This window comes from Canis lupus, chromosome 4 (assembly GCF_003254725.2).
Source record: "Canis lupus dingo isolate Sandy chromosome 4, ASM325472v2, whole genome shotgun sequence".
NCBI lineage: Eukaryota > Metazoa > Chordata > Mammalia > Carnivora > Canidae > Canis > Canis lupus.
In genome coordinates this window covers 11,178,043-11,204,185 of record NC_064246.1, presented here as the reverse complement: position 1 = coordinate 11,204,185, position 26,143 = coordinate 11,178,043, and the positions used below count along the sequence as shown (strand labels likewise).

At 38.3% G+C, this 26,143-nt stretch overlaps 1 protein-coding gene across 5 annotated transcripts in view; it reads right to left on the bottom strand.

Moving 5' to 3' along the window:
• The window catches only part of BICC1 (BicC family RNA binding protein 1), a 271,306-nt gene that overhangs the window by 86,863 nt on the left and 158,300 nt on the right, over positions 1 to 26,143 (bottom strand). The gene's annotated exons all lie outside the window — the stretch shown is intronic.

Below are 26,143 nucleotides of genomic sequence, written 5' to 3'. Positions count from 1 at the left end.
CATGCTACTCAGGCTATTCACACAGGAAATAAAGACAGCAAACAAATAATTGAAAATGTGATGGATGCTAAAATGGGAGAGAAATATAGCATGCTTTGGGTTTGCATCACCAGAGTCTAGATTGGTAAGAGCTTTTCTATGGAGAGACCTATAGGATAAGATCTGAAGAATGAACAGGAGTTAAGTAAACAAAGTAGAGGGAAACAGTGAACCTGAGGGATGCCTGGGTGGCTCAGTGATTGAGCACCTGCCTTCAGCCCAGAGCGTGATCCTGGAGTCACCGGATGGAGCCCTGCATCGGGCTCCCTGCATGGAGCCTGCTTCTCTCACTGCCTATGTCTCTGCCTCTCTCTCTCTCTGTTTCTCATGAATAAATAAATGAAATCTTTAAAAAAAATTAGTGAACACGAAGTTTAAGTGAAAGAAATAACAGACAAGCAGGCCCAGAGGTTTTAGGGAGAAGTCAAGTGTGGCTGGAGAAGAGCACAAGTGGTGAGCCAAACAGATCTCCCTATAGGACTGAATGGCTCTTTCCCCCAAGATGCTGGGAGTGCTGCGGGCCAACAACCCTCAACTTTAGAAAGCTACCCTGCCTGCTTGTGTCTCTTTCTAGTGGCATTTAGGGAGTATCCCATGCAGTATAAAATCCTGGCCACTTGGAACAGCTCTGAAGGGCCTCCCAACTCCAAAGCCTCCACTAGGGGAAGGGGAGAATAGCACTAGGACTATCCTGAGCTCGACTTCTCCCTAGAGTTTCTTCTCCACCCTTCCTTCCCAAAGGTGTTGACCTCAAGGGCACTCCTCAAATTCTTACACAAGAAACTCCCTCTCAGAGTCTGTTCTCCAACTCTGGGATCTAATGTGAGCTGGGATGAGATGCTAAAAGGCAGACTGAGAACAACTCAGTTAGGACCCCATCTGGAATTCAGCCCAAGAGTTTATATTTAAATTTTTTTCTCAAGGGTTTAAAATAAAGGTATGACAAGATTATTAATTACAGTATTAGACAAGAGAATACAAAGAGCAATATGAGGCAAAAAAAAAACCTATCACCCACTCCATAGTGGTATATATACTCATAAGCCTTGAGGCCTACTGAGCATTGTAGTGGACATACCTGAAGCCTTTTATGTAAAGGAAATTACCTTGAAATTCTGATGTAATGAGACAATACGTTAGTTTGTGTACTATGCATCCATCCCTGGCTGTCGTACAGGTATTATGATGCTCCTAGGCTTTAGATAGTAAATACTAGAAGTATAAGACAGTATTCATTAAAAAATTCTTATATGGGGATCCCTGGGTGGCGCAGCAGTTTAGCGCCTGCCTTTGACCCAGGGCGCGATCCTGGAGACCCGGGATCGAATCCCACGTCAGGCTCCCGGTGCATGGAGCCTGCTTCTCTCTCTGCCTGTGTCTCTGCCTCTCTCTCTCTGTGTCTATCATGAATAAATAAATAAAATCTTTTAAAAAAATAAAATAAAATAAAAAATTCTTATATGGAATTACATGAGGATAAAACAGATTCCATTCATGTGTCATAGCATGTATTTTCTTGTGAAACACTATGACAGAAAAGAAGAAGATAAAAGAAAAGAAGAACAAAGAAACAAATCCTTAAATAAGACTTTGGAATTTTAATATCTTATGCAATGTAGCAATGTAAAACCCACACCAGAGAAATTTGAAAATTTCTCCCTGTTGCCATCAATTAGTATTGTAAGAACTCCTTTGGAGGCTCAACTTCTTGGCGTACAAGTTACCTAAAATGTGTCAGCAAATAAGCCATAATTCTGCCAAGGATAATTTATTAATATGACCTGTACAAATCCATTTTAAATACAACCTTACCTCTAGCTTCTTGCTACCAAGAAGCAACTTTTTGATTTATTTGCATTTGTTAAATAAAGCCAGCATCTTTTTTTTTTTTTTTTTAAGATTTTTTAATTTATTTATTCAGGAGAGACACACAGAAAGAGAGAGGCAGTGACACAGGCAGAGGGAGAAGCAGGCTCCATGCAGGGAGCCCGACGTGGGACTTGATCCCAGGTCTCCAGGATCATGCCCTGGGCTGAAGGCGGCACTAAACCGCTGAGCCACCCGGGCTGCCCTAAAGCCAGAATCTTAAAAGAAAACAAAGGGCTGTAGCATAATGGATGAACTAGAGTGGAACATAAACAGGGACCCACCATACTGGCTGTGGATGAACAGACTGGAACAGTGGTGGCAGCTGCTCAGGGGCACTGTTTCAGAGCAGCTGCAAGATGGCAGCTAGTGGACTGTCTTCAGCTGCAGGGCCTCGGATGCACCTCAGCTTTTAAGCCCACGTCACATTCTTCCCCAGTAGCTCCCCAGCATAGCAGTGTATCAGGATCTTGTCATTTCTGCTCAAAACAGGAATTTTGTAAAGGCGACTTCTGCTCCAGCGTTCCTGCTGGACCAGCTGAGGTGTTGTAAGATCCATCATAGTCTGAGGGTCTTGGCTCAACCCTATCCTAACCCAACCCCTCTCCCACCATGTTTCCTTTCACAGGAGTCAGATCTGAACTGAGGGCATTCCTCTCAACACAGTGATGAATCAACATTAGTCCTGATGAAATGTGGGCAGTGAGAGAAAGAGAGGTCAAGAACAAATCTTTGTGCAACTGAGATAAGGGATATACAGGTAGGGAGATATTAGGTCCACCCTGAGTCAGGCTAAGAATGAGGTACCTTGGAGAAATCCATTTTTATCCACTGACTTAACTGTACAAAGGGTACAGTTTGGGACAACAGACTGGAATTCTGTGAATTTCTTTCCAGCTTGATAATATTCACTAGTGACTTTTGAGTATTTCACTTCACTATGAATTCCAGTGAGGTGGCTGATGTGGTATATGGGCTTTAAATTCTAAAATACACAGGTTTGGGAATCCCTGGGTGGCTCAGCGGTTTAGCACCTGCCTTTGGCCCAGGGCATGATCCCGGAGTCCCCGGATCGAGTCCCACGTTGGGCTCCCTGCGTGGAGCTTGCTTCTCTCTCTCTCTCTGTCTTTCATGAATATATAAAATAAAAAGAAGGACTTCCTTCACTTAAAAAAAATAAAATAAAAAATAAAATAAAATAAAATAAAATACACAGGTTTGAAGACCAGCACCAATTAGTGGGAGAGTTTCCCAATCATAAATGGGAATGGTAATTCCTATCTGACAGGGTGGCTGTGACCCAGCACACTGGCAGAGATACAACAGGCAATTAAAAAAAAAAGTTTATTTTCTTTTCCTATCTCAATGAACATGCTTGTTAAGCACAAATAATACTAACCCTTCATTAGATAGCCCTAAATGCACATGTAAGGACTGTGCCCTGTAAAGCTTGGCTGGCACCAAAATGCCTTAACAGTGTGTAGCATGTCATAATTGAAGGTGTCTCCACTTATAGAGCAGCTAAGGCAGAGAGGGTAAGTATTTCCAGTAACAAAAGCAAAAAGAAGAAAACACCTCCCCACCAGGGCATCTGAACAGGAGACTACAAGTTCCAAGTAGTATCTACTGCAGTCAGAAATAAAAACAGCCATGAAAAGAACACAGTCTATCACATCATAGATAATACTTACTTAGAAGAAACTCTTACTAAATTTTTTTTCTTTTTCATAGCACAAAGAAACAAAAAAGCAATTTACTTCTGCTTAAGGGTGCAAGTACTATATCCTCATACTATTTTTCACTGTCTACCTTTGTCAGAAAGGCCACTGCAATTTATTTACTAGAGAACTAGAATTTGTATGCAACCATGAGGGAATGAAAATACATTCCATAAGATCTGCTTGACTGATGCGGTTACAGAAACCAAATCTGCTTGCAGATGTGGAAATACACACGGCCAAATGTTTTTGTGCCCTTGCACTACATACCATATACTACCCAGTCTTCCTAAAATATTGATTTAATATTTAGACAAAGAAAACAATTTCTTGATGTGCCAGAAGGTCAAGTAATGCCTGAAGCCACTGCAGACAACTTGGCAGCAAATTCCCTTGAAAAAGTTTTTCCTATGAAAAACGGATCACTTGCCTCTTCACTGAGAATTTTAAAATTCACTTTTCTCAGCTATTATAAAGTTACCACTGATTTCCTGAAAATCCAAACAGTTTTGAAACCACAAAATTATGATGACACAGAAATATTTCCAACTCACTTCAGCATCAAGCTAAATGAAAAATGTTCAGAATTCCCAGAATCATAATCATTCCTCTTTGCCCAGTTCATATATAGAGTAAGGAGAAGCAAAGTATTTATCGAATCCATATGGATACTTGGAAATGTTAGCAATTGTGTTTAAACAAAATAAATTCAACTATGTCAGCATTTCAGGAATTTATAGCCAAAGACCACAGTCAAAGCATGCCAAAAATCTCATTCTAACCAGAGAGCATTTTCAAACTTTTCCAGAATGAACATTTTTATCTTAATGATCATAGACTCTGAAGAGTTTAATTAAACACTGGCACCTGGATGGAAATAGTGACTTAAAAAGTCCCTGCCAGGTTGGCAAGTCAAAAAGAAAGGCTCCTTAATAGTTGCAGATGATGAAGGGCAGTGACAGATGAATAATTAAATATGACCCTGGCTATGTGTTAAAATCTTCCTCATTTTTGTTCAGACCCCTGTGCAGAGTAGCGACAATACTCAAAGACTTTTCCCATTGATGGAAGCATAGCTTCTCCTATCTAAGGCAGACATCAATACAAATCCTCTAAAAAGTAACTACTACTTAAATTTCTGTTTTACAGATGAGGAATCGAGAGATTTACAATGAGCCTACTGCCCACTGTTTCATTGCTGATAATAACTAAGCCACGAACCCAATATATGCAATGCTGGATCAAGATACCAGGCTCCTGACCATTACCTGTACTACAGTAAAAGATCTTTACGGCAAGAAAAAGTCTTTCCCGGACAGTCAAGGCCAGCCAGACACGTATTCCCAAAGCCAGGATGACTGACCCTGCATCAACCTCAGTGGCCCATTAGCCATTTTGACTTATTTAGCTTTAACTGAATCTCAAAAGGTAGGTAAGAGGTCACCAAGAGAATAGCAGTAATAGCTATTTGGGCAACAAGCCACTGCAACAAGCTAGATTGCATGGCATCAGACTGTCCAGTGAGCTGAAGCTATTCCAGGTGAATTTCATTCTACCAACACCACTTCCCATAATATAAATCTCCACCAAAATTTGTTTGCATTTTGTGCCTGGGATTATTATTCTAGTTTGAAGCCTACATGTTTTCTGAGCACGAATCTAAATATACCAGAGTAAGGACACAAGGAAGAGAAGCAGAATAACTGCATGGCAGCAAAAGGAGGTGTTAAGCTCATGGATTCACACATCTACTCATTGATCTAGGCATCAATCACACATGCTCCCATTCATTCACACGTGCTCTCACAAACATTTTGAACATCTACTCTGCACAAAACACTGCTTCAAGGGCTGGTGACTGTTTCACAAAGTCTTATTTTCAGTGATTCGTATATTGAGAATTAAGGGTTATGCTTATTTTAGCTACATCATGATTGCCCATCCAATCTCCCTATAGTTTGTTAAGAAGTTCTTAAATGATATTATTCAGATATGCTGCTAAATAAATATAAATCCAGTTTCTAAAGACTATTTTCAGGGGATCTCTGGGTGGCTCAGCGGTTTAGCGCCTGCCTTTGGCCCAGGTCGTGATCCTGGAGTCCCGGGATCGAGTCCCACATCAGGCTCCCGGCATGGAGCCTGCTTCTCCCTCCTCCTGTGTCTCTGCCTCTCTCTCTCTCTTCTCTCTATGTCTATCACAAATAAATAAATAAATCTTAAAAAAAAGACTATATTTTCAGTATGAAAAGGGATCCACTTTTTAATTAAATTTTGCTATGAATCCTTCTTGCAATTCGAAAGTATGAAAGCCATGTTAACTACCTGGTTGCACACTTAGCACATTCAGCTTCTTCAAGAAGAGAATGCATAAAATATAGGCAAAATCTGGCATTTTAATTAAGTATATATTTTATTACTATCCCATGGGAAGTTCCATTTTCTCTCAGTAAAATTCAATGGAGTTTTGTAATGAAAAGAATACCAAATTCTATCATCTTTTAAAAGCCAACATTAACATTAGTGAGATACAGTTGTAAAGCTCTGCAAGATTAGCATTTACGCTTGGTTTTTTAAACAACTGCTTACATTTCTCAGCTAGCTGCTTCTCCTTTCCTCCATCTCCCACCCACACACATACTCTTTTCCTCCTAGACTCAACTCTGCCAAATTCTAGGAAGAAAAAGTTTTACTTTACATACCAACAGCCTGAAGATCTGATTTACCCTGGGGTAAACTTGTTGCTTTGTACACAGATGAAAATATATTTACCATCAATTGAGTTATTTAACCTGAAGAAGTAACTGCAGTACATTCCCTGGTACTGTGTATTTTCAAGATGATGCCCCCCGCCAAAAAAAAAAGGTGAGAAGGGGGCCAATTCCAATTGTTCCAAAGAAAACAATCTATTACTTTCATTTCAGTGTATAAGTATTAGACACAGGATGGATGGGGGCTACACACGTGAATATGATATTATCTGCTAAATCAGAAAGTGCTCAGCATATGCATGTGTCGTCTGAGCATACAACAGAGAGGGTCCAGGGCCCTAGTCTAGAAACTGTAAGCATTATAAATAAGATGAACCAAATGAAGTGGAGAGGTATATCAGTCAGGGAACCTGACATTATGTAACCATATAAAGTTGCCTGAGCCTCTATTTCTGCAGCTGAGGTGAGATGCTCACCCGGCAGAATTGTTATTTCTAAGAGTGAGATAATTTATAAAACACAATCCAATGCTTACTTAGTCCAATCAGTGATAGAAATTATTATTTTTACTTTATTATTAATATTACTGAAACAGGTTAAAAGATTAAACTCATTAATATAGTCTTACCTGGATGAAAATAGACATGCTTGTCATCTGATCTCATTTTACTTCTAATTCATCCCACTGAAGGCTGCAAAGACTGATTTTTCTAAAGTTGGTTAAACTAGAAAATTTTCAGTCTAATGAAAATCTTATTTTGCAAGGACCAGATTCTAATCAATATGAAAAAATACAAATTTTTTATTTTTTTACTTTTTTTTAAAGATTTTATTTATTCATGAGAGAGACACACAGAAAGAGGCAGAGGCACAGGCAGAGGGAGAAGCAGGCTCCATGCAGGGAGCCCGACATGGGACTTGATCTCGGGTCTCCAGGATCAGGCCCTGGGCTGAAGGCAGCACTAAACCACTGAGCCACCCGGGCCGCCCAGAAATTTTTTGAATAATTAAATTTTATAAGTAGAAACAATACTAACACCTACATTAAAGTTGGTCTTGGCATTTCCAATTATAAAGGGCATTTTAAATGCATTGAGTGTGTAAGCATTCCCCACAACATTAAGAAACATCAATAAAAACAGGGACACCTGGGTGACTCAGTGGGCGAAGCATCTGCCTTTGGCTCAGGTCATGATCCCAGAGTCCTGGGATGAGCCCCATGTCGGGCTCCCTGCTCAACTGGGGGTCTGATTGCCCTCTGGCCCTCCCCTGCTCATTCATTCATTCATTCATTCATTCATTCTCTCTCTCTCTCTCTCTCTCGTGCATGTTCTCTCAAATAAATGAAATATTTAAAAAAATAAAAAAACAGCAATAAAGAACAATAATAAGGCAAGTCTTCAGTAACTTTCAGCATAAAGTGTTTTTTGCTAACTTTTCCCTAAAAACATGTTTCTGGGAAACAAAGAACTTATAGACAATGTTTCCTCAGATGGTGCCACATTTATAGCATTAGGACTAGCCATCCACACTACCAAACCTGAGGCAACCAGGAGGTACCTTGTATCAGACAGGGGCCCATAATCTGAAAGATTCAAGAATCATTCGACTTGTAAAGGCAAGACAAGAAAACACACAAAAACACATGTTACTTAATTCCCAAAGTAACCCCTTTATGCCTTTTTATATGATGTGCTCATACCAGTAGTAAAATATATTTCTACTTTGCTCCTCTTAAAGACTGGCAGATGAAAGAGAAGATAACTTCACAAGCTAGGACCTAGAATCAATGAACTGTACTTCAAAGAAGCCCAAATGGAAACCTGAAACAAAATGAAGGTAGAGAGATAATTTGATGTTTTTAAATGTTTGCTGAATTACACTTGGGCAGAGCCTGGAGTCAGGGGACTGCAGTAGGGTGGGGACTGCCAGAAAGAGCAAAGTCTCAGACAGAAAAGAGCAGGCTATGAAAAATCTCTTGCTGCCCCACATATTTAAGTCTGCCACAAAAGCACATGTCTTGTATGGTCGACTTTTGCAAGAAGAAAATCTAAAAGAAAAGTTTGTGTCCTTGCCTTTAATACCTAATAACAGGCACAGGAAGAAAACAAGTCACACTTAATTTTTTTTAAGATTTATTTATTTTGAAAGAGATAGAAAAAGAGAGAGAGTGTACACATGGGGGGAGAGGCAGAGGGAGAGAGAATCTCAAGCAGATTCCATGCTGAGTGGAGAACCCAACGTGGGGCTCAATCTCATGTCCCCTGAGATCATGATCTGAACCAAAATTAAGAGTTGGATGCTTAACTGATTGAGCCACCTAGGCTCCCCATGCCACACTTTAAAAAAGACAAAAATGACTAGATTAAAGTTTCCCAAAACCCACCCCCACCAAATTGCTATAAAGGACTTCAATTCACACTGCAAATGGGGAGGGATGTAAGCAAACTGCCCTTGTATTTCAAGAAGAGTCAGTATACATCAGCTTACACCTGCATCAGACAGGTTTCTGAGTTCAGATGAGACACTAGGCAGTAAAGAAAGAGACAGTCAGGGCTGGCAATAAGATCCTCAGAAACTCTGATCTACCCTCATCTCTTGAACTACTTTCTCCACAAGGGAGGCTGGATCTCACAATGAGTAATCAGAAGTACAAGAAGAATCAAAAACTTCAAAGTACCTGTCTGCCGCATTAGGACAGAGGCAGCCATGGCTTCGGCAGACATTTCCAAGGACTGCCAGTCTGAAAGCCAAACCCTACACACCTTGGAAGCTGTCAACGGACTCTCTGCCTCTTCAAGCAACCAAATCAGAGGATGAGCATAAATGGCCACTGAGGCAGTGTCAAAAGCCAGGAATAAAATGAAATGCTGAGATTGTAAAGAACACTCTCTGTGACCCTAAGGAATCATGTGCCTAGCTTTGGGTGGCATAGGTCAAAGCTTTTGATGTTCTAGAAATAAAAGGAGACCTACATGTTCACTGGGATGCTATAAGAGAAGCAGCCAGAGACGTCAGAGCAATTCTATTTGTGTATTTGCAAAATCACACACACACACACACACACACACACACACACACACACACAGTTCTTTATCCAATCATTTTATTGAATTTCTATATGAAATATAACTTTTTCCCCTTGTAAGGAGTCATGAGATTACATAATGACTTCAGATTATGTAACTAGGAAGTTATGAAGTTCCTAGATTATGTAACATTTAAGAACCATGGATGCATTTATTTTCTTTCGACCTATGATGTAATCCTCACTGGAAAACATGCATAAGTTATGAGGTGTTTGCACATGTAACATTTTAAAACTGGCTAGCAAAAGCACAGCTCACTGTTACATAAGTCATTCTTCCATACATGAAAGTCAATTACTAAAGGAATATTAGCTTGGCTACTCAGCTTTAAAATCACATAGAATTTAGTAAACTAGAGTCATATTGACACTAACTGTTTCCATCTTGCTTGGTCTTAACTCATTGACAAATTTCTTACTGCTTTTTTAAAGAATCCTATTTAATTTTGCTAAACTATCCTAAAGGTGCCGAGAATTACTAAATTGTAAAACTGCTTATGCGTTAGTAACCCACAAACCCAGCCATGAAATGGACCTTGCTATAATCCCGACCATTCATTTTTTCATTTTTAATACTTCTAACTTGACACTTAACTTCTGTGGCTACAACCTCCTACTAATGCAACTCTTGACTACTCTCAACCCTATAAGTTCTCTAGGTTATTACGATTCTCAGTTCCCTGCCTCCTTCCAGCTTCCCTGCTGGCTTCACATTTCCCCGAGCTATCACACCCCAAGGTGGACCATTTTGCCCTCTCATCACACACCCTAAAATTCTTCATCTCTGCCTTTCTGCCCTACCTATCTTCCACCACAGGTCCCTCTACATTTTCCACGGCTGAGTAGTCAAAGAACTGGAAAAAAGCATATAAGTGTCCTAAACAACCTAACTACAAAGCTATATTATGCAGCCTTAGCTGGATACTAATTTGGTTTGGCAGGTTTTTTTATTCATCTCAATTGCATTTTCCATAAGAAGCTGTTCTAAATCTTCCATGGTTTCAAGTCTTCAAATCATCCCCCTATATTCATAGGAAATGACTTTATCTCCAAATAGACTAATCAAAATAAGGAAATTAATACTCAATTTTTTCCCCTTTACTTTAAATCTATCACAATCATTACTCTCCTCTCTTCCTTCTCACCAAACTCAGGAATATATATTCAAACCAGTTTAATAAATATTTTATTGAGAACATACTATATAAGCCAATAATTCTACTGAACATGTACCTAGCAGAATCAATAACTTAAGTTTTTAAATCCATGACCATATCTGACAGAGTCTAATGGGGACTAAAGAAACCAGAAATTGAAGTTATTTCATTAAAATGAGCACAGTGTCAGTGGAAAGAGTCACAAAGTGAGGTCAACAGTCCGAAGCTAATTAACCCAGCCCCAACACCTACTGACACCTGTACCTATCCCTGCCAGAGGTAGCTTCATCCTACGCTAGAAAATAGCTCCACCCTATTTTCTCTAGTGTCAAGCTCATCTCTGTATTTTCCCAGCTTAATTCACTTAAGTAACTGTTATCCTTCCAGAAAAGAGAAAAAAATGAAACAGTAAACTCATTTCATGATTGTGTCAAGTAACCACTCCACCTATTATTTCTTTCTTAGGTAGACACCCCTAAATATCAGTTGCTGTCTGTCCCTTTCTAGATTCTGTTGCTTCTCTCAAAGGTCACTAATGTGACAATGATTTAAACTTTTTTCAATAGAATTAAGTATCTCTAATAGATTTTAGGAGAATAAACCCCAATAAATGCTATTCCTTCCCTTCTAAAGTTTCACATGGAACACAAATCTCAGGAAAGCCAAGGCTTCATTTCTCAGAGAACGTAATGGACAGGACCACCCCTGTGTGGTTTCAGTCAGGCATCATGATGTTCCAAACTTGAAGAACACAGGTATGATTATTCATGGAAACCAGATGGATACACAGCTTCTTTTAGTTAGAGCAATTTTTGTGCCATTTATCTATAAAACTCCATCAAGGGCTGACTTTCAAAATATTTGGATGCTAATGTGATCATGAGGAAAAATAGGAAAAGAGTAAAATTCTAATGCTTATTACTGTCAAGTAAATATTTCAGAATCCCCACAGAGCACACTTAACAACTATATTGTTAGTAATGGAAATATTTTTCCTAACTTGGCTCAAATCACTAACCATTAATTTTAGAGAGTACAACAAGTGGACAGAAATGATCCTATGGCTGGGTCCTTTCCCCTGAGATCGATAATCAATGCTCCCTAACCAGAGGAATCACAGTATCGCTGCCAATGGCCTGGGATTCCTAAACTACCTGGATGATACCCAGGTGAGGGAGCACAGAGCTCCTGCCCTGCTGACCCACTGACATTCTTTTCCCTATCCTGCCAAAATCATGGGTTCTCAGATTCTTCTCTCTTCTTGCTTCTCCCGTTGGTATATATTTTTCTTTTTGTTGACAACAAACTGATGTGCCTGGAAATGGCTTCAAGTACCTATGCTCCACTTGGGATCATTTTAATACTTTTGCAGATGGTTTGAAGCATTATTTTTTTTTCCACAAAATGAGCCGTGAACTCTAAATCATTTTTGCTGGATTTCTGCACTGACATATAAAATACACCTGGGATGACTGAAGCCATTTTTTCAACGAGACAACAGTGTCGTTAATTAACAACAGAAAGTATACCAACTCCATTTGTCAAAGCATAATGACTATCCCAACCATCCAGGATACCTATCTTAGTTTGAGTTTCCCTGCAAAAGACACTGAGACAAGGACTTGGGTTACTGTGTGTTACCTGAGATAGTTCATTCGGGTGGTGATTCCAAGGAGCACCTGTTAGGGAGTAAGGAAAAACATGACCGAAAAGAGAAGAAAGCCAGTGAAGGGAGTGGGACAGAACAGTCACTGCTGGGAATCAGTCCCCCTGGGTATTCTAAGGAGACATGAATAATAATGTACTTCAGACCTGTCCCACAGACAGAAAGGGAAAATGGATATTTGTTTCTGATCCTAATCCTTCACTGGCTGAAGACTGCCCCAGACTTCACTTGCTAGCACTAGCATTTCTAGGCTGCTCTGAACCAGAAGAGTAAGCTTCCATAGTGCTGAACAAAGTGCTCTGGTAAAGGAGCTCGGGAATCCAGCACTTAACACGGGGAGCTGTCAGTGTGAATGGGAAATGCCCACCACAGGTAAACTCAGGGGTGCACTAAAAGCATATCAACATCATCTGCCATGGCAGCCAACTCCTCGCTTTTGTCAAACCACCATGTTCTGCTGATTCACCTTTTAAGAAGTCTCCTTGATCTCACCATCATCAAATACAATCTACTATACTCATCTTCTAGTCTTTATCCCACCCTACAATAGCTATCAATTATCTTCTGTGACCACCCCATCCCAACCTCCCCACTGTCCGCATCGTGGATGAGGCTCTCTTCTCGTAAAGTCATAGCCTTCACTGACTTGCCCTACCAGTTCCATCTTACTAATCACTAACTCTTCCAACTCTCCCTTTCATCAAACCGCCTGTTTTCTTCCCCCAGCAATGATCCCTCTCAGCTTTGAGCCTTTCCTATACAGAATGCTGCACCCCTGCTGGTCCTTTTGAGATCCACATAGGAACTATCAACTCTTTCTAAAGAGTTTCTTTGGTTGTGGCTTCCACTCTCCTCCTCTTCTGAACTATTCTAGTCCTGATGGCAAATAATGAGGTTAAAAGAAAAACAAAACAAACAAACAAACAAACAAAAACACATTTAAAGTGGTAGGGCAGGAAGCCCTGGCCAAACTCCTGTATCCAAGGGGCAGAAACTGAGATCAGTGCTTCTTTCTTAAGTTCCTCCAACATTCACTAGAGTGCCCACTAGCCAAATCCCACCAGGAACACATTTGTAGTAAATAAAGCAAGCTATCTTTAGCTGTCGCAAGAGGAAAAGTTCACTAAAGGAACTTGGGCATCCTAAGAGGAAATTACAATACGTTTATTATAGAACTTAATATCTGTTCTAAGTGATTCCATGGAGGGCCTAGGAAAGTAGAGGCCAGATTTGGAATAGAAGCTTTCAGGAAGTGGGGGCAATTCATGATCCTAGCAAATTTAACCTGGAAGGCAGAAGACTAAAGCTGACTTGGAGTGATCATTGGTAAAGCAGCAACAATCACTCATGTCAGTCACTAGAGAAGGGTGTTTAATTACTTCTGTGGTTGCAGTTTCCTTGTCTCCATCTTGCTTCATACATACTCAAGGAGTAGCCTTGTATGATTATTTATATTCTGTGAGAAGTATTTATGTTCAACTTGGAACTGCGGGCTAACTGCCTGAGCCATTTTTCACTTTCTCAAAAGTTATTTGAAAGATACCAGAATGACTTAAATCATTGTTGAAGTAATTTCAAATTTATTCTAAACTTAAATGCTAATATAAACTTTAACTTATAATGCATAACTCCACCTTCCTGGCAGGCATCATGCACATGGAAGGGAGTAACACATCTTGGCTTTGGACATAGGTCCATGAGCTCACAGTCCAGAAGGAAAGGCAAATGTCTAGGCTGACATAACACAAGCATGAAAAGTGCCAAAAACTAAGTATGGATAAGGTACTGAGTTATTGCATTAAAGAGTATTAAACTCCAGAGCATTAAACTCCATCTGGATGGAGGGTGGGTGAAGGTTTTCAGGGAGACATGTCATCTGTGATGGATGTAGAATGACTTAGAGTTGATCACCTGGAAAATGAAGGGTGGAGGATGCCCTTCAGCAGCAGACACACCATATATAAAGGTATGAGATGGCCTAGGGCTTGGGAAGCAGAACATACGTCAATGCTGATGAAACAAACTTTACTTAAAACTAAAAAATATTTTGCAATGGAATTTAATGAATTTTCAAACCTAGACTATGTTGTTATTACATTTTGCTGGTATGGAAAGAGAGAGTGTTACATGACCTATGACGTAAAAATCTATTGGGCATTGACCTAAGGAGAAAACCCAAGGGGATTAGGTTAGAATACACATATTTGATGGTGAAAGCAAAGGAAATAGGGACATACGCCACTTGATTTGAAATATTTTTCTCCCTGGTGGCAGAAAGTCCTCTTTCCTTTCTTCTGCCTCACTTTCCTAAATTCACATGTACTTCCAAGCTAAATGATATCAATCAGGACTCCCTGGTGTTGTATGTGATTTGAGAAAGAGCTTGGATCACCCAAAGAAAGGAAAAGGGTACTTCTGAAATACAGCAATGCAAACATGTTTTCTCATGTAAGCTGAGTTTTGAGAAGAGGAAGTAAATTATTCCAAAACATAAATATTCTTAATTATGGATCCTACTCTGGAAATGGTGTAGATAGCATAGAAACAGAATGCAAGTTAACCCAAAGTAATGTATTTAAGTGTCCTTCCCTTGACTATGAAAGACTGGAAAAATTTTCAGAAACTTTTCCTACTAATATACAAAATCCAAAGCCCAAATCATGGAAATAAAGGCAAACAAATTATAACATTATATAAGAGTCACTGAATTTTACATTTCTCATCCCTTGCCACATAAAATACACATATACATACATGTGTCTATGTGCATATAAAATTTACATACTGTTAATACTGAAAATCTAATATTAAAGTTTACTTTGTAAATACAATGCCCTAAAAGTTAATGCACTTTTCCACAGTCCTTCAAAAATTAATATATTATCACTATTTAGGACCAATTCATTTATTTCTAGTTTGAAATTGAAATGATCTAAAAATTAATGGTAAAAAAATGAGGGGTTTCGATACTACAATTAAAGAGAAGTATTAGTAATCTTAAACTTCAGAGTAGGAAAGCAATATTTAAAGAAAAAATTTCAAAATAAAAAACTATTTCATTAGAAAAACAGATGAACAACTAACTAGAACAGGGAAAGGATATGAATAAATCAACACAAAGTTAAGAAAAACAATCCACAGAGTAATACAAATAAGCGTTCCATGAACAGATGAAAAATGCTCAGCCTTTCTATTAAGTAAGGACATGCATGAGACACCATATTTTACACTATTTACGATGGCCAAGGATAGGAAAGCACACAGTTGACAAAGATGGAAGGAAGAGTCTTTTCCAGAATCCAGTCCCTTCCTGGTAGGAGTTCAACAGTCATTTTGGAGAACAAGGTGGCAACCATAAAAAATATTAAAGTTGCTCATTACCTGTGGCCTGAGAATTCTACTTGTAAGAATTTTTGCAACAGAAAAGCTTGTAAAAGTAGAAAATACACTTAAGAACCACTGTAGGAAAAAAAAAAAAACACAACCCAATGTCCATCAAAACAGATCTGTTAAAATATATTATTGATATATCTTTACCCACACATATACAATGGCGTTTCTTACATTACTTATGTGCTTTATATGGAAGATGTTCTCTTAATACATTTTAGGAGCAAAAATCCAATTGCAGAAATGTGTATGTGTATAAAATGAACCCAAAAATCCAATTGCAGAAATGTCTATGTGTATAAAATGAACCCATTTTCATAAAGTAATAATAAATCACTATTTGCATAGATCAAAAACCATACAAAAAAACCCCCATACATATGCTGTGTTTTCATTTTATTTTTATTTCATTTTATTTTTATGTCAGGTAGGACTTATTTTGCTTTAAGAGTAATTTCTGGCAACAACATATACAGAGAATGTAACTCCTCATTCTTGAAATCTCTCCCATATCTTTTGATAAAAATATCTGCTAGTACATTTGTATAAAACAGGTTTGTATAAAAATGTTATAATAAGCTTCAAGCCATGCTTTAGTAGCATAAAAAAGACCATTTGAAGAAATGATGATAAATGCCATTGTGATTTAAGTTATTTTCTTTAGTCAGTGAAAAAATGCCACATGATTAGCTCAGTGATGTTTCCAACTACACCATCATGGTGTTTAAATATGGTCACAAACCTCAGAAACTGTCACAGTTATCACAACTACATATTCCAGAAAAGAGGAATGAGAGACAGAGACAGCAGGAATTGGAGGGTAGCTGGTCCATTTCCTAGCATTGGAACCACAAGACACAACTGGGGACCCTGTTTGAAACACTCACGGAAAAAAACAAGCAGTAGTTAAAGACGTACAAACTACAATTTAAAACTGACAGTCAAGTGGCTTTTAAAATGTGTAGACCTGCCATCCTACCATGTTTATTTTGCACTGGAATTCTGTCCATTCAACCTATTACACTGGACATTCTTCCTTCAGGAGTCACTACTATCCTATCTCTAAGGCTGTAAAAGGAAGCCAGTTACACATACACTGAGTTTCATGAAATGGTCCAAGAAGGATCCAGTGCTATGCACAGAGCAGTCTCCTTATGTCACGCCTGCTCTTCCAGCCTAGTATTTCTCAACCTCACATGCTGACATTTTGCATCAGAGGATTCTTGTTGGGAGGGCTGTCCGGTGCTCTGTAGGATGTTTAGCATCAACCTTGGTTCCACCAACCACATGCCAATAGCACCACCTCCCAGTAGTGACACCAGAAATATCTCTAGACATTGCTAAATGTATCCTGGGGGAAAAATTATGCTCCCCAAATTAGGTTGGGGAGCCTGGGTGGCTCAGTTGGTTAAGCATCCAACTCTTGATTTCACCTCAGGTGATGATCTCAGGGTTGGCAGATAGAGGCCTAAGGCTGGCTCTACACTCAGGGGTCACCTTGAGATTCTCTTTCTTCCTCTCTGTATCTCCCCCATGCTCTCTGTCTCAGATAAATAAATCTTTAAAAAATAAATAAATAAATAAATAAATAAATAAATAAATAAATAAATAAATAAATAAAAATAAAAACTATGCTAGGGGGGCCTAGGTGGCTCAGTCAGTTAAGTGTCTGCTTTTAGCACAGGTCGTGATCTCAGGGTCCTGAGATGGAGACTGGTGTCGGACTCCCGGCTTATTGGGGAGTCTGCTGCTCCCTCTGCCCCTCCTCTCTGCTTGTGTTCTCTTGCTCTCTCAAATAAGTAAATAAAATCTTTTTTAAAAAATTATGCTACGTTGATAACTACTACTCCCTAAAGTATATAAATTCCAGTAAAACCATTAGTGGGGTTCAAAAGAAGAGAAGAAGAAAGAAATATACTGCAAAAAAAGCATAAAAATGATTAAAATAAACCTAGGTTGAAAGTTTTAAAAAGATGCATTAAAAGAAGCTTACTGGGGCACCTGGGTGGCTCAGTGGTTGAGCATCTGCCTTTGGCTTAGGGCGTGATCCTGGGGTCCTGGGATGGAGTCCTGCATCAGGCTCCCCTGCTGCTCCCTCTGCCTATGTCTCTGTCTCTCTCTCTTTGTGTCTCTCATTAATAAATAAATAATATCTTTTAAAAAAATCAGCAGCAGGTTACTGGATGCAGCATCCAGTATGCTTCTAAATGTGGATAAGGAGTTAGGATTGCCCTTCCTCTTGAAGATAATTAAACATATTCTGAGTTTTCTTAAGTGAATGTGTGGAATATCATTCCTTTAGTGACCAAACACACCTTATTTACCACCTATGTGCATGCTTATGGACTGGAAGGAAATACCTTGATTTTTTTTTTTTTTAAGATTTATTTATTTGGGAGAGGGGGCAGAGGAAGAGGGCCAACACGGAACTCAATCTCATGACCCTGAGATCATGACTTGAGCCAAAACCAAGAGTCAGATGCTTAACCGACTACACCACCCAGGCACCCCAAATACCTTGATCTTTGAAATCAAAGTTTATATTCTAATTCCATCACTTCAAACTCTATGACCTTGAAGAAGTTGTATCTTCTCTCCATATCACATACTAATGTGTATAATGGAAATGATAATAGCTTTTCATGGGGGTTAGTACAAGGATTAAGAGAGAACAGAAGTAACACTCCTAGCACAATCCTATTATAAGGTAGGCAAATAAATCTTTTCATCCTTCCTCCTCACAGGAGTTAACAGAGGAAAGAACTGCAGGTGGAAGGAGTCCTGGGATGGCACTTTCTTCACTAAAGGAAAGGGACTTAAAAACCTCTGTTCAAGAAACAAGAAGACCAAGAGAGAGCTCTCTCTCAAAAAGAAAGGCAGTGGCCATAGAGGCAGGTGAGTGATGAAGCAGTAAGACTTGGCTCTAGTCACCTTTTGGGAATATCAGCGTGATTCGCTGCTGAACCGTATTTCTTTCATTCTTAATTTCACAAAACTTGATCGGGTTCTTCAGAGATTTTATGGTTCTTTTAAAATTACATACTAAGGAGTTAGTAGGGATCATATAACTTTATCTTTTTCATGTAATATACCTTAAAATGCTGATTAAAATGTTGTGCTCAGAACCTAGGACCTTATTTTGTCAAATATACTTTAAGTTTTAGAGCAGTTTCAGGTGCAGAGCAGAACTCAGTGGAAAGTACAGAGTTTCAATACATGCTCCTTCCCATACACAGGTACCACCTTCACCACTGTCAGTATCACATCAACATCAAAACCTAGTCTAAGGTTTTTTTTTTTTTTTTAAAGATTTTATTTATTCACATGAGAGAGATAGAATGAGAGAGAGAGAGAGAGAGAGAGAAGCAAGCTCCATGCAAGGAGCCTCATTTGGGACTCGATCCCGGGTCCCCAGGATCAGGCCGAGCTGAAGGCGGCGCTAAACCATTGAGCCACCCGGGCTGCCCCATAGTCTAAGGGTTTTAACAAATACATAATGACATATATGTACCATTTTAGATGACACAGAAGAAGTTCACTGCTCTAAAAAAATCTGTGCTCTGCCTATTCACCCTTCCTTTCCCCCAAACCTCTAATGATCACTAACCACTAATCTTTGTGTTCTCTCCATAGTTTTGCTTTTTCCAGAATGTCATATAGTTGGAATCATACAGTATGAGCATTGGCTTCTTTCACTTAGTAATACGTATTTAAGGTTTCTCCATGTCTTTTCATGGCTTGATAGTTCATCACGTTAGTGTTGAGTAATATTCCTTTGTCTGGATGGGCCACAGTTTACTCATCCATTCACCTACTGAAGGACATCATGGTTGCTTTCAAGTTTGGTGACTATGAATAAAGCTGCTATAAATACCTGTGTGTACATTTTTGTGTGAACATAATTTTCATTTAGGGAAATACCAAAAGAATGCAACTGCTGGATTGTATAGTAAGAATATGCTTAGTTTTATAAGAAATTGTCAAACTGTCTTCCAAAGTGGCTGTGCCGTTTTGCATTTCTACCAGCAATAAATGAGAGTTCCTGTTGCTCCATACCCTCACCAGCATGGGGTAGTGTTAGCGTTTTAGATTTAGGCCATTCTGATACATTGCATAGTGGTACCACACTGTTTCAATTTGCAATTCTCCAGTAACACACAATGTTGAGTATCTCTTCATATGCTTATTTGCCATGTGTATATCTTCTCTGGTGTGGTGTTTGTTCAGGTCTTTTGGGCGTTTTTTAAATTGGGTTGTTCATTTCCTTACTATTGAATTTTAAGAGTTTTTTTGTATATTCTGGGTAACAGTCTTTTTCAGATCTAGCCTATGCAAATATTCTTTCCCATCTCTAGCATGTCTTCTCACTCTCTTGATGCTTTCACTTTTTCCATTCATTTTCTCACCCCTCTATTCCACTCTAAATTTGTTTTCTAATTAAGTTAATTGAAAATCATTTTTTTTTTAACTGACAGATATGTTTACTTATTTCAGGCTTAGTGGAAAAACTAAAACCATCTTCTGTGGACCTGGTAGAGGAGAAAGAGGACAGACTGGAAGGAATGGCTAGCCTGTAGCAGTTAGATGAACATATAAGCCAACGCCTGGGGGCTCCAGGAGGGAAGACAGGGGGGCCAGCTTTCCAAGCTCAGGTCCTTAGCTCTGCTAGTATATCAAATAGCATAAATCACCTCACTGTAAGACTGCATGTACACGCGGGTGTCCGTGTGTGAGAGTACACATCGTATTCAGAAAAGGTCTCAAATTTACATGTTTAGCAGTGTATACAAATGAAGTCATTCATGTACAAAGAGATGTATAATCAATTTTATATTTAAAATACACACTAATTTTATAAGCTTTTTATTAATTATACTGGGAACTTCAGGAACTAGAAATATCCCAGGTCTCCATCCTCCTCTGAGAGGTCTGGTTCTCTCTAACCAGAGTAACTTTTAGTACCCTGCATACAAGTTATCAAGTTTTTTGGCTGAATTCCTACTCTTGGTTCCCAATTAGCACTCATCATTAACAATATATACAAATATGTTAAATAAAAAATATTTCTCCCCAGAAGAAATACAATGGCTCCTAAGAAGGTCAAAGAAACTGCTTTCAAAGACTGAAAAGCAGAAAAGCAAGCAAAATTCATAAGACGTTCTGAGATTATTTTCCTCTTAATTTTAGAAGTTTAGTTTAATGACAAATAAAAAAGTCTCTTCCTAAGGAAATAGCACATGAAGATACGAAACACAAAGTTAAAGTTCGGAAACAGGCATATTAAAATGATATACATTTATGTATGGTTTCATGCTTTTCTTAAATCTACCCCCGAAAAAAAAAGAGGTGTTACCTACAAGCGTAAGGCTATGCTAAATATAGCCTACTTTCAAATCACTGTAAGTCCCAAGCACTGAGGCATTATGAAACTGATTATTACTAGTAGTGATTGTAATCAGCTGTACATGGGTGGCTATGGCCACTGAAGGGACGTCACATCTGAGAACACGCTGGTACAAGGAAAAGCGTTAAGAAACATACTGGGTATTGTACTATATGTTGGCAAATTGAATTTAAATAAACTATTAAAAGAAAAAAAAAGAAAGGTACTATCTCACCCAGGTGTATTTGGGGCTCTGAAAATAGACCTGAGTTCAAGCTTGGGGTTGCTACTTACTAAATATAAAACTTGGGCAAGTTATTGTCCTTCAAGCCTTAGTTTGTTTCCTGTAAACTGAAAACATCACCACGTAACTCATAGGTTTCTCTGGTCATTAAAGAAGGTAATGTATGTAAAATATTTAGCATAGTGTGTGGAACCAGCTGGGTCTCAGCAAATAGAGGTATTCAGTAAGACTGGTGATGTGTCAATTATGTAACAAACACTAATTAAAACAGCCACAACAACAACTCTGGAATAGAAGAGGCTGCATCTTATGAAGTTTCATTTACAAGCTTACTAGGGAAGGCAGAGAGCTTCACTCTCTCAGGCATCCCATGAATGACAGAGATGAAGTCATTTCCACTAAGTTTCCTTCCACTACTCAGAACCACTGAAAGGCGCTTTAGCCACACTGGCATCAGTTACAAATCATGTTGTACATTCATTCACTTAAAAGGTCTCCAGGAAAGACATCATTGGTCAGTGTTTTTCATAATAGTAAACGCCACTCCTGCGTGAAGGCCATGATTTTAAATCTTTCTACTACACAACATGCCTCAGTGGTTTATATCTCCATCTGTATCAGTGGTTTCACTATAACCATGATTGAGTTGAGCTGAGGTATCAGAAATCTGCAAATATTTACTGAGTGCCAACTATGCACTGGTTACAGTGCTAAAGACACAGTGATGAACAAAATTTTTACCCTTTGGGGAACTGATTACCTAGAATAGCGTTTTCCAATCTGTCTTTGTCATCATTTTACACCATGACCTAGTAATACTTATACAACATGACCTAGCAATACTTATACACATGTAAATGTGTATACACATGTTTATATACATATGTAAATAGTGACATGTAATATGACAGAAAACAATATTTTTACACTCTAATGTTTTCTTTCCTAATCTAGTTTTTCTTTTTTTTTTACATGCTGGTTACTACAACTAAAATAATTTTCGAGGTACTAATAGGTCACAGCTCACCATCAGAAACTGTGACACAGCTTACTGTGCCATGCCTCTTCTCTGCCCTCTGCACAATACTTGTTACAGGCCTCAAACAGTTCAATGTGAATACCCAACAAAAGTGTAAGTATGTTCAACAAAACATTTTCCTCTGGAAAAAAATAAAGTGAACAGTCTACAGTTTTTCTGAAGCTAAGATTTCCTATTAGATACCACTTGTTTTAATGGAATGCAACCAAAAATAATAAAGCCTCGTTTTAATGACCCTCTTGTTTATTCCGGAGGAAGAGAATGGCCAAAGTTGGTGCCAAATCGCCTCCAAACCCAGGATACATGGAGCAATTCAGCCACACCTTTCATTCCTGATCATCCTGAGGCATCCTGAACTGTCATAAAAGAAACAGTTGCATAGAACAGTTTCTATCACTTAAATTCTGTAAGACAACTCCTTCCCAGAATGAAAGGCAATAAAGCTTCATCAATGCTGACTACATTTATTTGGAATTTGGCATAAAAACTTTAAACAATTTTCACCCACATTCACAACTCTACCAGTCTAAGAAGAAAGAGACTGATGAGCAAATTAAGGGCAAAAGGAAGAATGTAAGAAAAATGTTTACCATATTTAAGAGAACAAACTCTCTAGCATCACACGTGGCACAATTGCACCAGTGTGATAAATTCTCATTACAAATCACTTTTATCTATTTAAGGTGGGTGTGGCACTGTTTGGCCAAACAGTGAAACTTGCTCAAAATGCTATCTGTATTTTAATGAAGCTGCATTTACTTTAAAGTAGGCCATTATTCAGAATAGCATTTTCAAAATTTTAATGAGTGCCTAAGTGATTCTGTTAGTAAGGCTTTACAGTATTAAACATCTTAGTCCTTAAGTACTGTCCTCGTGGATATAAACCTCTGATTTGTCTATTTAAGGTAGAATATTCTAGCATTTTGAATCTAAGAGTTGGAAAGAGTTTTCTTCCACACAAAATAAATATGTTATACAGAAGACTAAACTTTGCTTTATTTTTCTTAATCATGACCCCTGCCCACTAGGATAACACTAGAGTTGGTTATTTAAATGTCCATTATATTGAATCTTAAATTCTTAGTTCTTTCTGGTTCTAATCAGAACTCGATATTCCAATAATTTCAAATACTTGTCAATTTAAAAAAATTATACAGTCCCTGAGCTTTATATGACAAAATATGCCTTTTCCCAAAATGCCATGCTTACTAAATGGAAATATTTCTATTACATCTTTTCACTGTGTTTTACATGGTTAAAGAGGAATGGAGGAGTAGAAAAAGGGGTAGAGAGAAGGACAAGTACCAGGTGGATTTTTTACCCAAAACTGTATTTCACACAAGCATAGAACAATAGTAATCATTCTAAGCTTATTCATACTGACTGCAAAGAAGACAGAAACTTAAAATTAATGAATCTATAAAAGTGCAGTTTTTGGAAACGAAGATGGACATTACCCCAGAGAAGGGTCTGTTGAAGGGCCTGCATCTGTTTTTCTACAGTGATTATCATCCACTGCCTCTGAACACGTCTCCTCTGTAGCTAAGTCATGCTATTTTTATGTCACAGGGGGAGATTTTTGTTTCTGAAACTTGGCTTAACCATAAAAGGAACTTGTATTAAATTAAGTATATATTTCCTAGTCCCACCACAGACCTAATGAACCCGAATCTCCAGAGAAGAATCTGATTTTTTAAGTGATGGCAAATTTAGGTCTTTGGCTTTCTGCCTTTCTGCTGGGCAGCATGCTACCAGTGCTTCAATCAAACCAGCCACACAGCCACTCTGATACAGGGCTGATGGCTTGAAAAATAAAGCACAGGACTGAATTCCAATAGGGAAGAAGGGGACAGACCAGTAACAGCAGCCATAAAAAATGTCTCTCTAGGTTTATAAAATTCAACCAATAGGATCAAAAGTCTAAAGAGTAAAATACAACACAAACCCAGGCCTACATGTCTCTCTAGCATCATCTGAGGATTATCTATATATTCCAAATCTTCATACCACCATGGGATTTCGAATTTAATAACCATCCAAAACATGGCACAAATCCCCAGACACATTTATATTCTTGGTCTCCTGAATAATACTAATTTAGAATGAAGAAGGTTTATTTTTTTTTAATTTCTATTTATTTATGATAGTCACAGAGAGAGAGAGACAGAGAGAGGCAGAGACATAGGCAGAGGGAGAAGCAGGCTTCATGTACCGGGATCCCGACGTGGGATTCGATCCCGGGTCTCCAGGATTGCGCCCTGGGCCAAAGGCAGGCGCTAAACAGCTGTGCCACCCAGGGATCCCAGAATGAAGAAGGTTTAAAATAAAGACTGTTTTCCATACAACATTCTGAGGTAGAGATCCACATCAAATTAAAGAATTACCTTCTGAAGATCCTTCTGTCATTTTCATTTTATTTCTACTTATTATAAATTATAATCAAACAAATTTCATCTCTGAATTTAACCATTTTAAAATTAATATACGAATACACATATCAGGGATGTTAGCCAAAAACTGATTCAGCAGCTGTGTGTTTAAGTAGTAAGAGCAGCTCAAATAAATTCTGAACCATAAATTCCTCTGAGGAAAACTTGATTTTTTTTCTCCCTTCCTTGGGCTCAGTCTTTCTCTTTTGGCACATTCTGCTCATCATACAATACTGTATACATTCATAGCACTTCATAAATAATAGGAAAATAAAATGATGTCTGTAGACATAGGCCTGGAGGGATCAATTCTTAGGCATAATTCCAAAAGTTGACTTTAACCATGGGCAAATTATGCTAAATGTCCTCAAAATGTACTGCTGAAATATCTTTATTTTCAAAACAAAACGTATATAATCAAAATGTGGTCAATATAGTTGGTCATTGTGAATGGTTAAGTGTGTCAATGACTGGAAACTAAAACATTAACTTCATCTATTTATCTCCCTATTATCTAAAATCTCTAAAGTTGTAACCACATTTTGAATAAAAAATTAATCAATTCCCAGTTTCTTATGATAGTAGGGGGAAAAAACATAGCGTGGGTAGTGCAAGAGAATAAGCCATCCAAAATTATTTGGAATCATTTAAACATTCATGTTTCCTTGCGGGTTTTCTTTGGAGACTGATCAAATTACATTTTTAATAGAATTGTAATGAAGTTCATTTCATTCTTTAAGTAAAACTACCTGACAATAGGGAAAAGAATCCAATTTATGTTCAAGTTCCAATTTATTCAAGTAGTAGGCCAGGGATTTTTAAACTGGCTACAAACAACCAAACAGGTAGATAACCCACTAATAAGTAATTCCTTCTTCAGCATAATAAGTGTAAAACCTCTCAACACACTGAAGATTGAGATTATATCCTATAACCCTTGGCAAGTGCAAGGCATGTACGAAGTTACATAATCACACTTGGAAATTCACATGTCTTCCTATGACTGTTTAGCCCACAGGCTTCCCCTTTCTTGCCACTACAATCAGAAACAAGAAAGTAACAAGAGCAGAGTTTCTGCAGAAATCCCAGTCCATGGAGTCCAGCTCATCCTCACAATAACTGTAAAATAATTTACATTCCATGTGATGAATAACTAATAATGAGATTAAAAGATGGGAATCTGAACTAAACCAAGAAAAGAAGCAGAGAAATCTTTCACTGTTTAGTATTATTTAGCAATAAAAGTCATAGATAGAAGGAGAAGCAAGTATGAAACTAAAGAGCAACAACAAAAAAGCTGGATCACAACAGATAATGTCTGGCTTGCACAAACACTGTTTCTGAACTATTTGATGGTATCTCTCATTATCTCCTAATGACATGTATCTTTTAATGAAGTATACACAACAAAGTTTA